A 10,173-nucleotide genomic window follows, 5' to 3' on the forward strand; every position below is an offset into this window, starting at 1 on the left:
CACTTGACCCGAAAGTACACTATCCATTTAGGGAATGTTCAATGCCAAAGCCATTGAATGGGTAAGTCGTAAATTCCTAAAACGAAATATTTAATGTACTTTATCCATCCGCTAGGCTACGAGTGGGGTATTTTAATAGAGGTTTTTAATGTATCAATCTACCCTTATGTGATTCTTATTGAAGCATTTACTCCTCGGAGAAAGTAGGGTGCAGGCGGATAATTTCAAAACCAATTACCCATTCATTAGATAGGAAGATCACCAAAACTATCGAACTTATTCCAGTTCAATAAGAGATCTCAATATTATGCCTTGAAGAGAACTTGAACCTTCATGCTTTTTAGCACGAGATTTTGAGTGTCACATTTCTACAATTTCACCACCAAGGCCTTTTTAAAGTAAATATCATATCCCAAGAATATGATATTTATTTAGTGTGAAGTATGGAATATATCACAAAGGTAGAGTGTTGGAGTCTTTTTATTGATTTGTCATGTCATATAGGTCGAAGTCGGACATCTAATTGGTTCTATTCGAATTATCCATAGGATATCTTACCTATCTATATAGATAGATATAGATATTCTATAAAAAAAATGGACTAATTAAATTTATTTATCAATTCAATAGAAGCCTAGGGAGATTAATTGAAAAGGGTCCTACATAATAAGATAAGTGAAAAATAGGTCTAATTATGCCTATTACTTATCCTCAATAGAACGGATGTAGAGATATATTTGTAGACATAATATCTATTTAGATACGCTCAAATGAACTCTTCTCATAATGAGAATGTATATAATCCCATTTCGATTAGGTCCAATATAAAATTGAACTTAGAATCATGGAATCGACTCAATCATTGAATTTTTTATTCTAAGTTCATATCCTTAGCCCATTCTCATTTTGGGCGAAGCATATTTCCTAACTCTTTTATTCCTATTAGTAAGGTAAGAGTTGACCTAAGAAATAGATTCTAGAAGCTAAAAAAGGTTATCCTGAGCAATTTCAGTAATAAGGTTCAATGGTATTCCAGGTATAGTGGATGTTATCACACATACAATCATACTTAATTCGATGGAATTGTTTAATCTTCAAGGGGATCTTCTATAATTTTGCACGTGAGGAGTTATTTCTTGTTTTTGTTAAGTCATTAATAACATGATTATTTTTAGATAATAGTAGATAGAAACAACCCTTGTAAGGAGTCCTTTCTAAACTAAGAAATATAAGCCTGCTTGTCACCCATACCAGAATAAATGCAGTTTTCCAAAAAAAATCTGCTAGTGAAGGAAGACCTCCTAAGAATAAGAGACACAAGGCTAAAGAGAGAGTCAAATAAGGATTTTTTGTGTACAATCATGCATAATCTCAAATGTTATCAGTTTTGGTACATAGACCAAATGATACAATGCAATCAAAAGTTCCTAGACTTATCGAGATATAGAGTAACATAGAAGTTATCCTACTTGTATATCCACCATTGGAGTTAGATGTGCAAGGAACTAAACTCCTAACACATTTGCAATGTTCTTGGCTTCCAAAAGAAAAAACTTGAGGAATCAATATTTGATATGTCTTTTGATACGTATGATAATGAGATTGATTCATATGCTTGAATTTCTTTTTTCTACAAAGAACACAAGAAGAATCTAATTAAATTAATACAAAGTATGGCTGACAATTATAGACTTTTTGAATTGAACTTACATATGTTCCCTCGCTTCATCACTCACAAATGCTTCATTAGCATGTTCATATGTTACTATCCATACCTTTCCTCTACCAACCTTGTAGCCACACTTTTTTTTCCTATAAAAGTGAAAAAATATATGACACATAAATCCATAAATTAAAACAAAAATTCCATATCAAGATATGTAGTATTGTCACATTTTCATCCATTTTTTTTGCAATGCTCTTAGATCCACATATGTGAGCAATAATTTGCTTCGCCCTATTTTCTTTATTTTTGAAGGCATGCTCCTAATCATCAATGTATAAAAATTAATAATCATTACCCTGAATGATGTTGATTAAAAAAAGTTTCAATATACCTTTGTTTTTTAATTTAGTCGATAATCCACAAAAGAAGCCTGATGATCTCTATTTATTCATGCTAGAGTCATTGCTATCAATTCATCTCTAATACATGTTACATAATTATTGTTGGTGGTCTCTCCACTTTATTTTAATTGATTAGAGGACATGGCTTATATGAGCATCATAATGGACATCAAACTTAGCCTTTAAAACATAAAATAATTAAAATTAACAAGAGTTATAGTATAATTAAATTATACATTCATCTTTCACAATGTTGACCTGAATAATGTTTTTAAGTATGTCTTCTTTATAATCTCTAGGAATCTTCCTCCAACTAGAATAGGTAAATGGTAGAATTAGAGTTTCTTGCAATACTACCTAAGAACATATTCAATAATGTTTCTCTATCTACAATTGGTTGACCCTAACTATTCCACTTCACAACAATCATTTCATTAATAGGTAAATGCCACACATAATTGGTTTGTAGTTGCTTTCTATTTCTCTTTCCTTGATCATCTACGAAATGTAAGAAAATAATTGTGTCTCTAAGTAGTGTCGTCAAAATGGGTTGAAACCCGTGAGCCAACCGGCTCACCACGAGTTTGAGCCGGGTTAGGTTGGAAAAAAATGCAAAAATTTTGATGCGAGCCAATTTTGACCCGGCTGACTAAGAACCCGACTCACACGGGTTGAACCCGTGGTGGGTCGGGTTGGCTCACCAACCCACCTATTTTTTTTAATTAAATTAATTATTCAAATTCTATTTTTTTTATTAAAATCAAATTAATTATTCAAAATGCACAACCTTTACTTAGTAATAGAGCCTTTCACGCTACTATCTTTCCAAAAGTTCTCCTTTGCAAATAAAACCCTAAGATTATAGATTTGATAATATTATAAATGGAGATAAAGAAAAAGATGTTTCAAGAGAGCATAATACTGTGGATTTATCCATTCAAGATTCTAATTTAATAGATGAATAATATTATAGATTGGATAATTCAGGAATATATCATTTGCTTTATCTTGTTTTCAGACCTATCTACAAGCATGACAGTTTTATCTTGTGTTATATATTTTTGTTAACGGCTATATGTAGTTTCTTGATCAAACGGTTGTGTATGTCTCATTAAACTAAATTGGCAAAATTTTATGCTTGATAGCTTAGAATATATATAATAATATATTTCTTTTGTTTCATCTTTTTTTATATCAATTGGTCCAATTATTATTGTTTCAATTTGATCGATCAAAGTAACATGTTATAAGAATTTGAGAAGAAGAGGGTGAAAAAAAAGTTAATTAAGTGAGCCAATGAGCCAACCCGTTTAACCCACCAACCCGTGGTGGGTCGAGCCGGGTTCGAATTTTTTTGGCTCGCTAATAAATGAGTCGAGTTGGGTTGGCTCACTAAGTGGCCAACCTGTGGTGGATCGGGTTGGGTTGGGCCGGATTACCCGTTTTGACAGCTCTATGTCTAAGGGATACAATTGAACCAAAAAAATATATTGGATAACTATATAACATAGTATGCTCTTAACATGTATAATATATTAAGTAGTTCTTGTTACTAATGTCCAATTTAAACTTTGTATATAATTGCTTATCAATGACATCAACAATTTCTTTGTCTTCTTGTAACTCAGTCTCCTCATTTTCTTCCTCTTTATTTTCATAATATGAATATGATGTAGTTAGTATTATTGGTTTAGATACATGAAAAGATTGATGTGGTGGTTGAGAATTAGATTGAGGTGCAATTGGGGGCTGGTTAGTTAAAGATATCCTTACTTGAGGTTTCAAATTTCATCTTCAAGACTCTTGAAAACCAATGAAAAATGAAAAAGTTATAAAATATTGGCTTGGTGGCTTGTGCATGAAGAGAAACAGAGGATAACTCTGCACTAAAAGTGAACTTTTCATCTCAACCCTACACAAATGTACAACCTATCATATGCATGAGTTGGCATTATGGATCAACTGCTAGACTGTTATATACTCTACTTTCATATCAAAAGGTTTGTGTTAAATACATGGACTAAATGAAGAATTAAATCTACTTATCGTAATCTAACATGTTAAGTTAATATTATAGTAACATAATACAAATCAACAATACTTAATTTAAATCAAGTTCTAACATCATAACCGAAATCAAGTTCTGACAACAGGCTTAAAAACAAAAGTGCATATTCAAATAGGTTTTGTATTGGTGATTTTGAGTTTTGTCTATCATTTTGAGTGTTACAAGTGTTTCAACTACAAATACATGATACATATGAATAACCACTCTATAGTGGTGATATTTAAACACTAGGACAATAACAAATTAAATCTTTTTAATCCAAACCAAGAAAATTACAATAATTGAAAATAACTCATATGAAGTAATAAAAAATGATATTTAAACATAATTAAGCAATACACACACGCACACACATACATATTGTTGGTTGAACTCAATTAAATCACAAAGTTCACAAAAACACAATAAACTCTTTTTTGTATTTTCATCAAACAATTGGTGTGCAAGGAAATGTAGCATAGATTACTAATGAATCAAGTTCTATTCTTAGACACAAGCATTCAATAAACATTCAATTTCAAGTCTAGATTCTATAAATATTTTCCAATACCTCAAGAATAAAAAATCATGTATGGGAACAATCCACATCAAACATTAAGCATGGAAATTGAATATTAACATGAATTAGGAAAACAAATATCATTAATAGAACAAAATTACACAAGAGTTCCATGTTTTACAGCTAATTTCAACAAATAAGAATGATCTTCCATGGTAGAGAACTTAAAGTTCTACAAATTGAAGAGATAGGGAATAAATGGAAACCAAAGAGAATATTCAAGTTCTTTTCCAAGGTTCTTGGCAATTGCTTCATGCCCCAAATTCGCCTGCCCTTCACATTAATGCCTCCAACTCGTAGCTCCTATCCCTCATCAATCCTAAGAAGGGAAAACATTATGGATGAAGATTGAAGACCTAAGGAGGAGTGAGAGAGCTTCCCAACACCCCAAACAACCTCCAAGGGCCTTTCCCAGTCGCCCTAGGTAGAGAGTGAAGTTTGAGAGGAAGACAATCCTTTAAGCTCATGAGAAACAAGTTTAAATACCTCAATTTTGACATGTCAACATTATTTGTGCTTAGCGCCATATTAGCATCGCTCAATGTCATATCAGTTAAAATTGGAAAAGAGCTCTCTATGAACCTATCACTTAGCGCCACGAACCACCGCTCAACGCCAGCGATGTAAGACTAGGTGGCACTCAACACCACTTTTGTGCCGCTCAATGCCAGACTCCTCTACAACATCGATTCTCTATGATTTTGCAAGGCTTGGCACGATTTTGGTGTTGCTCAGTGCATATATTTGCTCTAAATTTGTTCTTTTTTGTCCAAAACATGCTCTATGAAGTTCTTGCTTATTTCCCTCTACCAAAAATGCTTCCTATTTTCTTATTTAACACACTTAAAATAGATATTAGAGGTAAAACAAACATATACTAACTAAAATACGCTAAACTTAGGGAGAAAACAAGGTAATAAAGCTATCAAGGAGTTGATTTATTCACACAAATATACATATAAAAATATGAAAAATCAATTGTTATCACATATATACATACAGATTGTTTGTACAAAAGATTTAGGTGTAACATATCAAATTATATCCCTCAATTGTTTATGAATGGTTAAAATCAACAACCTCTTTATATTGATACGCACTTGACAAATCTAATAATTTACTATGTTTTGTAATTTTTAAGAAAGCTTTCACACAAGAGACACTTACTATTTTTTGTAATATCAAGTCTTCTTTTATTCAAATATTTACATAAAAATACCTAATCCTTATTACATAATCACTAGTATTTTCATTATGTCACCATATTTCATAAATTCTTCAACTCTTTTCTGTACTCATGATTTATGTGTGCTACATTAATCATACTTCAATCCATATTTATGTTTTTGCGAGATTGTCATTACGGTTTTTTACCATCATGTAAATATCACTTTTTTAAATTAAATATATGACATTATCTCATTTAAAAATATTTGCTTTTTATAGTTGATTAATACGTGCATTTTAATTAACATCTCTTTTATTTTGCAAAAGTATTGACAACATTTTCCTGAGGTCCTTAGACAATAAAAAATGAAAAGACAAGACAAAATTTTTCATAATCAAATTTGTAATTGAAGATCAACACAAAATGCAATTAACCGACATTTTAAGAAATATATAACATGTAAATTAAAAATAATAAACTAATAAATAATTAAAAAGTAATTAATCTTCCCAAATTATTGAACTAAAAAAGTTCTAGATTTAACTGACAATTCTCCTTCCTTCTGTATGTATGTATGTATGTTTGTAATGTTAACACAAGATCGTCTATAGATTAGACCGTCTAAGCAAACTCAGGTTTTGAAGTTTAACAAAAACATTAACGAAATTGTGTTATATATGAAAAAGTTGTTTTAGAATAAATAAAGTCTAAGAGAAAAATGTTTTGTAACATTTGTTTTAAATGAAATTAAGCCTATGAATAACGTTTTCAAGACTGAACTGTCTTATGAACTAAGTTTATGAACAACGTCTAAGAAAAGAAAGTGTTTATTTTAAATGAACCATCTACTAGACGATATGAATAAACAAGCTAGCGTTTTATGAATAAGAAAGTCTATCTCTTTTATAATACTGAAGCTGAAAGAAAGTTTTATTCAATACAATATTAACTCAAGCAAAGCATTTTAAGAATACATCGTCTAACATATGACCGTTAAACACTACTCTCACAAATAGCCTTTGAAAAAGCATATAATGTTTTATACCATCTAATGATTATGAATGTTGTGCTTTACCAAACGATGCATTTATTAATGATATGACAAGTTATAAAAAGTTTTGGACACATAATACAGCCTAACACTTATCAATGTTCAAAATATGTAATGCATGTATGATAAAGTGTTTCAATGTTTGTATACATTGTTCTTCATATTCATGCATATCACTAAAGTAGAAAGATATGATCATAATCACTACACCCAAGAAAAATAAGTTGTGGGAGATGAAGAACATTCTCGGAATGTTTCCCTTCAAGCCTTTTGTTCTATCACATTGTACAAGCTCTGTTTAAGTTAAAAGGCTATGATAAAACTATGCACCTCTACAAAGTAGACTAAAGTATGACTTCCCACCTAAAGGCTACCTGCTCTTATGAAGTCACATTCCTTGTCTAACGGTCATCTTTCAAGAAAAACTATATATAGATGAAGGCTTGAAGAGAAGACAAGAGGAATAGAAAAGTAAGCTCGTGAATGCTAAAACAAGCTGATTAGGCTCATATATCAGTTGAAGTTGTATATTTCTTTTAAGAGAAAAACCTTAGCAAATCTCAGATTCCTTGTATTGTTTCTATTTGTAGTTGAGAATTATCAATTTGTATCTTTGCTCATAACACTATTTATGTTGTAAATTCTGAAGACAATTAAAACACTTGTATAGACGTGTCGTCTAGGGTTAAGATCAAAAGTGGTTAGAATACTTGTAAAACGAAAGTGGTTAAACTTGGACTAGTCATATTGACAAGGTAAACCAGGAGTGGTTACAATACTCGTTGTAAACCTAGAGAGGTAAAACTTGTGTAATCTTGTTAAAGATTAGTGGAACTCCTTACAAGTTCTTAAGAGAGAACTAGATGTAGCTCAGGTTGAGTGAATCAGTATAAAAAATGTGTTTTATTGCTTTCCTTCTTCAAAAGCTTTAATAAAGCCCTTTTGAAACATCATCATCTGAATATATCTTTTATTTATTAATCTTTTGAAAACCTATTAGATCTCATTTACGAAAAGTTTTAAAAACACTATTCACCTCCCCTCTAGTGTTTTCCCGTGTTTTTCATGCATATATATATATATTTTGTATGAGTAGATGAAACATGAAAGGAAGATAATATACATTTTAAATCAGATATTTTGGTAAAGGTTTCACATAAACTATAGATTTAGGAAAACTTTTAATTGACACGAAGATGATGATATTTTTCTCACTTCTTTAACTAGTGTTGAAATTTATGAAAAAGTAAAGCACATAAATGTTGTTTTTGAAAAAACAAAAAAGAATACAAATGTGACTGGCATATGGAAGAAGAGATTCATCTTTTTCAATCTTTTTATTACATGTCAGGCATTGTATAAAAATAGGCCCATGAGGTATATATATGGTAAAATTTTGTAGACACATTTGTATGCATTAAATAATTAAGAGTACCATATTTATCAACATACAAAGCCATTATGTAAAAGAATAATGTAAGACAATTAGAGAAGTGAGTGTTAATGAAGTATACCAAGATTTGTATGGCATGGTTTAAATAAGAAGTCATGAATGATTCTACAACACCTAAAACATTAATATGACTTACAAAAAGACTCAAATTTGATGTCTTATGTTTTTGGATACGAAAAGTATTTAGATAACAAAAGTACAATGTAAATAAGGTCACACTTGAGACATGGTTAATGTAGTTTTCTATTTCCAAAGAATACATACACGACTGTAGAATGGGCTTTCCACGATAGTTAAAACAGTCTTCCAACAATGGTTTTCAAATCTTTGTAAATTTTGACATTGTCAAAAGTCCAAAAAAATTATGACGGTTAAAATAATCTTCGTTAAAAATCTCAAACCACGATGGTTGTTCTTGAACTGTTATTAAAAGTCATCCAAATAAAGATAAAAGATATAACGTGTTACATATCACGACAAGATTAACAAAGACAAACCTACCAGTGTAGAGTAGAAAAACATATTCATCTAAGTATTAAAAGACACATGAGTTTTCCATGGGTTAACCCTTTACTTGCTTGTGAAGTCGTATAGATAAATCAAAATCAAGTAAACAAATCCTTGAATAAATGTAAAGTACCAATCATAGGTGAGGAAGAGACTCGTAGTAAGGGTTTTCCAATGCAGTGTGGAGAGCTTTGCGGAGGAGCCTTGCAACGCAATATGAAGAGCTTCACGGAGGAGCCTCGCGGTGTGGGTTTTACAGCAAGATGCAACAAAAACTTGTGGTGTCCAGTGAGACCAGTAATTCTTCACGATTGGAGGAGGTTCGAACGTAGTAGTTTGTGACTAGCAGAGGTTCGTGGAGGTTTACCACTAGTGGTAGTAGCAGCTGTGAGATGCAAGGTGAGAAGAAAATGAAAAGGTAGGAAGAAGCGAAATTGAAAGTGTGAGGAAAGATGAAATACTCAAATGAAAGTCATGTAAAAAAAATGTGGTTTTTTTTATGAAAGTACTTCGCATTCAATAACGATTATTTATATTATCATTATCATTTCTAAAAGTTTTAACAACTAATAGAGATCCTAATACTATGGTAGAGATGAGGAAATATATGTGTCTACAAAATTTCATTCAATGAATTTTTAACATTATCCTTAGCTTCATAAGGATGAAGAGAAATATTATATTGATTTATTATTAGAAACATGATGTAAGAATTTTTTCACTTCTAACATGACCTCTATTAAAATATAGGTTTAATCATTCAGAAAGTTTTTATTTCTGGTGATCTTTCTCAAATAGGTCTCTAACTTATTTTTTGTCTCATTTGAGTTCTTATTTTTTTAAAAATTTAAGCAATTAGGTCTTTGCCGTTAGTTCCGTACTAACACTGTTAAAGAGGATGTCACTAATTACTTCAATTTTTTAAAAATAGAAACTCAATTGAAACAGAAAATAAATGAAAAACCTATTTGAGAAAAATCACCAAAAAATTAAGACTTTTTGAATGATTAAATCTAAAATGATTGATCAAAGTTAATTTTAATCGGGATTAAAACTTTATCCATGAGTAAAAGTGGGATTATGATACCATTCTCTCAATAATTTATTTCTAACATGGATAATTGAAGATATTACATATTTACTTAGTAGAAAGCAAACAAAATATCTGACAATGACATGTAAAGATATATCAATGTTTATAATGACTAACAACGCAATCAAAATGACTTTCAATAAGCTCAAAAGGGCAAACACATGGGCTAACAATGTACACACAATAACTAACAATGAAATGCAATCA

This window comes from Vigna angularis, chromosome 5, assembly GCF_016808095.1.
Source record: "Vigna angularis cultivar LongXiaoDou No.4 chromosome 5, ASM1680809v1, whole genome shotgun sequence".
Lineage (NCBI taxonomy): Eukaryota > Viridiplantae > Streptophyta > Magnoliopsida > Fabales > Fabaceae > Vigna > Vigna angularis.